General features: G+C 54.9%; 1 non-coding gene across 1 annotated transcript; it reads right to left on the reverse strand.

Moving 5' to 3' along the window:
* Positions 1-7145: 7145 nt before the first annotated feature.
* TRNAI-GAU (transfer RNA isoleucine (anticodon GAU)) lies at positions 7146-7218 on the reverse strand. The gene has a single exon. It is a non-coding gene; the product is annotated as a tRNA-Ile (tRNA).
* Between the last annotated feature and the right edge of the window lie 350 nt (positions 7219-7568).

The following is a 7568-nucleotide window of genomic DNA, read 5'->3' on the forward strand; positions in this document are numbered from 1 at the left end:
ACCTATACTGTCATTTTTTCCATCGGTCAGAATCGGGCTGGGGGTGGGGAGGGGAGTGTTCTCCTCCGAGGGGCTCTGCACGGATCATTGGGTTTTCCCCGGCGAACTTAACACGGAGGCAAAAGGGGCAGATGGAAACCAGGCCTCGGCTGGCCGGGCGCGCGTAAGCGCCGCACTCGGCAGCTCGACGCAAAGCCAGGGCTGGATTTTCGCGGCCCGGGCCCGGCGGCCTCCCCTTGCCGGCGCGATCCTCTCTCCCTCGGGCTGAGCAAACGTGCTCGCCTAATTCCGCCCTGGAGACAGCAGCTGTGCGGCGAGGGGGTGGGGTGGGGAGGATAACCCGCAACTTTTCCAACAGAAAGTGTATGCGCACAGGAGAGGTGAAGGCCCACCCGATTCTGTGCACGTACCGACACAGCATCTAATCAGTGTCACTGCCAGGAATACGCTTCCGCGGCGGGCGACACCCCGGCCCCCGCCAACCTGCAGGAGGGAGGGGGGATGCAAATGGCGTCTCGCGTCGTCCCAGACTCAGCACAGCTCCCGCTGCCGCGACTCCGAGCAGACGTCGCAGCGGGCCAAGCGCTGCCACTCTGGGGATGTGAACACGCAGGCGGCCCGCACCCCCTCTCCTGTGACCTGGTCGCGGGAAAAGGAACTAGCACCACTCCCCGTTCCGAGGCCATTCCCCGGCCCCCACCTGCATTAGAATAGTCCTTCCCCGATGGGGGGGGCGGGGCGGGAAACTTTGAGAGGCGACTGTTCCTCGCCTTCCCCGCGTGTCGTCGGAGAACAGGGGTGGGTTTCCTGTCCGAGGCCTGACCACACTCCCCCACTTTTCCCGTTCCAGGATCTGAAGCTCGTGGTCTACGGAGTTGGGGGGGACACAGAAATAAGGCGTCTTCAAGGGCTCTGGCGGATGGCTAAGTTAGTGTCCTTTCCTTCCCACAAGGGAGTAGCGTTCACCACTTTGGGGAAGCCTGAGCCTCCTCACCTCCGGACACGAGGCCATCCCTGTCTTCAGGGTGGGGCCAATGGTCTCTCTACAGAACCCTCCCCCGCTCTGCGGCCCCCACACGGCTCCCATGGCCCCGGGGAGCCCCCAGAGATGGCCCGTGCCTTCCGTTGCCCGCTCTTCCGGGGGAGGGGGAGGCGTGTGTGTCGTGTGCACCACGACTCCGGCCCGCGCCCTCAACGGAGCCACCTAGGCAGCCCTCTCCGCCCGGAGTCGCCCTGCGGGATGCAGCCTCCGTCACGCGTAATGGGGCACCCCTGGGACGCAGGCGGGGATGGCGGTTCCGGTTGTTCCGGGATTTGCATGCAAGAAGAAAACAAGGCCGGCGACTACAAGAGCGGCGCCTCCATTCTCGGGGTTCGGACGCCCGCGCGGTCTCCGCGTGGGTCCCGCTATCGCCACTTTTGCCCGGGGGGCCCGCTTCCGTACCCCCACGCCATCCCCCCAGCAATCCTTCGTCCTGCTCGTGCCGCACCACGCGGAGCTCCGAGCACCCTGGCTCCCACCCCAGTCCCTCCATAATTCGCGCGCCTCCCTCGCCCCGGGCTCGGGGGTGCCACTCGCCCTCAGCGCCCTGAGTACGGCGGTTCCACCCTCGGCTGCGAAAGCCGCCGCCCCGTGCCACCCCCGCCCGGCCCGGCCCTTGTCCCAGCCCGGCTCCCCCGCCAGCTGCGCCGCCACCGCCGCACGTGACCCGCCCCCGTCGCGGCTTCCGCTGAGCTGCCTGTTCCGGAGCACAAACAATTTCTGCTCTGACGCGGGGTCTCTCGGGCCCGGGCGTCCTCTCCTCCCTGCCTCCCCCCCTTCCGGGTACGAGAACTCAAAACAACTCGCTGACCTTCGGGCCCACCAGCTCCGGCTTCCACCGACTCCGGCATTCCGTTCAAACCCAGCAGCGGCAGCTTCTAAGATTTCACTCCGAGCTGGGCTGGGGGGAGGGGGTGATTTCTCCGGGAGGGGGTGTCTCAGATCGAAAGAGCCACTTTACGCTCCTTCCTCTCCTCCGAAGTGAGTTTTTAGAGTAGCCGGAGGCCCCGAGGAAAGCACTCCCTCCCATCCCCACCCCAACACACACACACAGGCCGCCTTGACTAGTGCCTGACCCGATTTCCAGGGTCACGGCCCAGCGGCAGAGGGCCTGGCCAGCGTCGGAAATACCACCAAGCGGTGGAGTGCGGCATGGATCAGAGCTGGGGTGGGGTGGAGAAATTGCAATAAATAATAAGAGTAGCCCCCGCTTCCGCGCTGTGCAGAACAAGCCCCCGAACTTTACAGATCAGAAAACTGAGGCGAGGAGAAAGGTCAGTTAAGTAACTTTATCAGAGTCACCCAGCTAGTTAAATGACTTAGGAATCTGAACCCAGGTCTCCCAGAGTCCAAGGTGGTTAAATGTAATGTTAGTGCTCACCTTGGATCAAAAGCACAGACCCAGCTATGAAACTTGAAACTTAATGTTCGCTTGAGGGCAAGATAATTTCCATGTCGTATTGTGACTGGCACATGGTAGGCCCTCAATAAATATTGCTAAAATGAATGGGTATCTGACGATTGACAGAATCACTGATGGCAAGTGATCTTAGAGGAAACAGCTCCAACCACTGTTCCTTCTAAGAGGACCGTTTTACCTTAATAAAATCTCTAGCTGGTTTTTTTTTTTTTTTTTTGACTGTTTGCAGATAACAGGAAACTCTTATTCAAAAATATGTTAACTCCCACCCCTATCCCCCAGCCAATCAGCCAGGCAGCATTTGAACTTGCTGGGGCACATACCCAAAGCAGCTTTTACCTGGTCTCAGCCGTTTTCCCCCACGACCCGCTTCCTTCTCCGTAAGCTTCTGCTCAGGGTCAGGCAGCCTGGAACTGCATTTGAAGTGATTCTGAACGTAGAACAGGAAAGGAGTGTACACTCACCAAACGTAGCTCATTGGTTTCCCTTCTCCAGGCGGGTGGTGGTGGCATGGGGGGGTGGGGAGCATGACTTGCAGCTCAGTAGTTATTTTTTAATTCACAGACCACATCAGGAACACCACGATCTGTGCATGTGTGCATTTGTTCCAGAGTCACAGCCCTCACCAGCTGTGAGGTCACGTCTCTTGGAAGGCAGTCATCTACCTTAACCAAGCGCTCTGAGACGCTCGTCAGTGGGACCACATCTGTCATTTGGAGAGCTGCTGCTGGTGCTCTGTGCTGTCCTGCTCCTTCTGGTGGCCTGAGAGAGGATGCGATTTTTAAAAATTCATATATTCAGGTAATCCAATAGAATGTACTTTTATAGCATGTTGTCATCTCTCCCTCTCCCCAACCCCAGTTTGCTAAACCTAACCAGTTGTCCCTTGTATGTCACTAATTGAGCAACCTGAAATGGGGACAAATTTCACTTCGGATTACCCGAAAGTAAACTTTTTTTCCTCTCCAATTTGATTCCTCCAACATCTGTTGAATATCTCTGTGGTGTAAGTCCCTATATTAGGCAGAACATGGAGGAAGAAAACGGCTAGTCTCTGTTTCTGATTATCGGTATAGTCTGCCCTCCCTCCCTCTCTCCACCCCCTTCGTTTCCTCCCTCCCTTCTTTGTCCTTCTCTCTTTCTGACAGTTGTCTATTTTGGCTCATGTTCCTAGGATTATTAGCTAAGAAGAGAAAACATTTATTTTATAACAACCCAATCTTGATGATAAGGGTAAGGTTTCAGCCGCCTCTTTTACAGTCTGGTCTGGAGTGACCAGCAGGACCCTGTGACCTCAGCTTGTGGCCAGCCTGGGTTGGAAGCATCAAATGATTTCCAAGGAGGCCACATGCCTAAGTCCCACGTGGCCGGATCGTAGCTAAGCACGGTCTTGCCGAAACTCACTTACCCCTCGTGCTGGGGGAACGGGTGACAAGTGATGCTGAACCAGAGGCTCAGGATGCGAATTTGATTTATTATCTGTGTACAGCCTGGGGAGGAGAAAAGGCTCATAAAAGTGTTCTAGGCTGGTCATTCTGAATGTGAGCATTTATTTATCTGCAAAGCTGCCGAATGTCCCTGCAGGAAGTCGCGGGCGCAGCAACCCCTGACTGCACAGACAAAAGTCCCCCCTTTACACAGGGCTGCTTTTATTGTTTCCAACAGCTTTGTGCTTTCCCTGGGGGAAAAGGAGAGTCACAGAGCGAGTTTTCTTCCTCTTTTCTCACGCTGCAGAGGAAGTGATGTTGTGGAAACAGTGGCATTAACTTGGCCTGCAAACCAGAGTTGGGAAGAGCTCAGAGCAGGGCGGCATTCCTATGGCTTTCCTCTTCTAGGTCCCCCAGAACCCAGCCTGGGTCTAGTCTGAGAGTGGGAACGGCGGGCACTCACAGGTGGCACAAAGCAAGAGAAGTCATACTTGGGAATCATTCCCTGGGTACAAGGGGCTCCCTGGGGATGGACACTCCTGACCAATTGGGAGTAAAGCCCCCAAAAGACTTCTGGAGCACTTTCCCTCATCCATTTATTGGGCCACATTTAGGGATTACCCACTTTGTGCCAGGCACCGTGCTACTCCTGGGTATTCAGTGGTAAACAACAGAGATGTGGTCCCTGCCCTCATGGAGCTTACCTTCTACTTCACTTGGCATCTAAAAGGTACAAGATGTGGTCCCAACCATCAAATCCTGTAGGTCCTACCTCCTTAACATCTCTCCTGGGCTCTTCCTCATCCAACGGTCTTAATTCAGACCCTTGAGGATTCCTCATGGAACAATGGAACCCACCCTCCCCAGTCTCACCCCCTCCATCTGACCGTGCCACCCACGGCTTTAAACCCTTCAAGCAGCAAGAAAGGGAGGGTCAAGGGAAGATAAGAACACCCTCTTCCAGCTGAGTCAGCCTCCTTTATAAAGATTTCTCAGAACTCCCACCCAGTGATTTCTACTTACGTGTCACTGGCCACCTCTTGCTGTACGGGAGGCTGAGGAATGTTACCTTTCAGCTGGAGTTCATTGCTGCCTCTAGTTACTAAGGAAGCGGGGGATGGCTGTGGGGGTGAGCAGCCAGCCACCTGTGCTCATAGACTCACAGAGCACGTGACGGACAGTATGAAAGCACTTAGGAGATGGTAGGAGACGATTCAAGAGGGACCACTGGGGTTCATCCTGTTCTCTGGGAACTGCCCTCCATCTCCTCCACGGGGTTGGGATGCCAGCAGCCTGTAGGTGCAGATGGAGCCTGCCCCTAGCTGAGCCAGTTCTGGCTCCCCCACCTCTGCCCCCTGGGGAATGGGGGATCAGGAGAGAGAAAGCTGGTCAGTCAGGGCAGGGCTGGCTGCATGGCTTCCTACCAGTGCAATCACATGGCCCTGTGCTCAGAAGGGCCTCACACTTGGGGTTCGACGCTCTGCAGTCACCACCTTGCCATTCTGAATCATATTATTTCAAATTTGTGTTTGGTAGGTGATGTCTGATGGGACAGTGGAGCATGAGCCTGGGAGCCTCAGCTGGCGCCCGGCCCCACCTCCCACCCTCTCCTGGCTTATCGCCCCCAGATAGGTTCTCAGAGGCCGGCTCCCCACCTCCTGGTGGCCCCCTGCCCGGCCTGGCCTCCTGCATACCACCCTGGCCTGGGGACTGCTGCAGGTGGCATGGGCCCGGTGGGCCCAGTGGCTAACTTTGGGAAGGTCAGGGCTGGGGTCCGGTGAGCCTTATGGCATCTTAGAGCAGAGCGAAGGGACAGCCTTCCCTGCCTGGGCTGGCAGGGCCTGAGCACATTTGGCCGGCCACTTGGCAGGGGCCTCTCACCCACCGAGGATCCAGCCACCAAGCGTGTCCGAGCGTGGAGGTGAGGTGGAGTCTGCCCCTAACTGAGCCAGTTCTGTTTTTTTCCTCCCCCGGGAACGGAGGATCGGGCCATCCCTTGGAGGCTACCGTCTGACTTGGGTTGAGGCGGTGGATATGTAGGGAGGAGAGAATGACTTCCCCGCCTCTGGCTGAAGCTCTGCCTTTTAATTTTGTTCTGGGCCCCGCAAATTATGTAGTCAGCCCTGCCTGACCGTGGGGTTATTGTATGCTTCCCTTTCCATGCCAGGCCAGGGAAAGCCAGTGTGCAGAAAGGCAGCGAATATCAAAGAAATGTGGTAAATAACAGAGCGCCTTCAGAAACATGGGGCCCCAGAGAGGGCAAAGATGGGTTCCTGAAGGGGGTCCGGTGCCCGGGTCCTGCCCCCCTGGGGGCCTGGCTTTACTTTTGCTCCTGAGTTCTCCTTATCAATTCCCTTCTGTTCCTTGTACTACTATGAATGGATTTCCCTGATTACCAACCAGAAGTGCTCCAACCAAGACAAAGAACAAAACAAAACAAGTAGAAGCTTGGTTTGCAGTTCGTAGTACTGGGTTTCAGTCCCAACTTTGCCATTTAACCAGCCATGTGATATTGCGCAAGTTAGTTATTCTCTCTGAGCCTTCGTTTCTTCGACCTTCAGGAAAAAAATGGCTGGACCTAATAGTACCAATGTTGTAGGTTGCTATGAGGATTATCTGTCTGCACCCCTTCTTGTTAATAGAAGGACTTAAGACCCAAAGGCATGCAGGGAATTTTGAGTGAAATGACTTCCTTCTCTGACTGTTTTTTCAGTACTTAAATACTGCATATTTGAATCTGGTTAACTTAAGTGGTTAGAATGGGGTCAAGCAAGATGGATGTCATGGGTTTGAGCACTAGACAGGTTTGCTTGGCGTATTTCCATGACTAAAGACTAAAGCCATTAGGTAGATATTCCAGTTATCTCTTGCTGTGCAATGAACAGCCCCAAAATGTAGTGGTTTAAAATAACAACCGTATTACCGTATCTCATTATCTTGTGGGCCAGGAATTGGAACGGGACTAGAATAGGTGATTCTTCTGCTCCATGTGGGGTCAGCTAGGGGCTCTCAGTGGTGCTCTGGTGGTGGATGTGCTGGTCTGGAGGGTCCAAGTTGGCTTCATGCACAAGTGTGGTGCTTTGTGGGGATGGCTGGAAGGCTGGGCTCACCCTAGACTGTAGAACGTGGTTCCTATCTGTGGCCTCTCCAACGTACTGGCCTTAGGATAGTAGTCCTTTTTCCTTGGTGGCCCAAGTTCCAAAAGACCATGGTGGGATCTAGAAAGCCTCTTCTTCTTTCTTCTTCTTTTCCCTTAAGGAAGGCACTGGGGCTGGAACCCAGAACCTCATGCACATCAAGCATGCGCTCTACCACTGAACTATACTCCCCACCCCCTAGAAAGCCTCTCTGACCTAGCCTTGGATATCATGCAGTATCACTTGTGCCAATTCATCTAATTTCAAGAGAGTCAGGAGCTCACCCAGATTCAGAAGCAGGGGATTACACGAAGGCATGAGTACCAGGACGCATGGGTCATGAGGAACATCTTTGGAGACTAGCTATCACAGTGGACCAACCACTCATATGTTTGTTCTCTTATTCCTGGGGAGCAGAGTGTGAGTATGTGGATGGAAGATCTCAGATCCATCCCTATTCATTATCAGAAGGGTTCCAGGAAATCCTGAGCAGGGGCCAGGAGATGAAAAGGCTCTTGGGAACATCAGTCTCTGCAGAGAAC

The sequence above is a fragment of the Vicugna pacos genome, chromosome X (assembly GCF_048564905.1).
Source record: "Vicugna pacos chromosome X, VicPac4, whole genome shotgun sequence".
NCBI classification, from domain to species: domain Eukaryota; kingdom Metazoa; phylum Chordata; class Mammalia; order Artiodactyla; family Camelidae; genus Vicugna; species Vicugna pacos.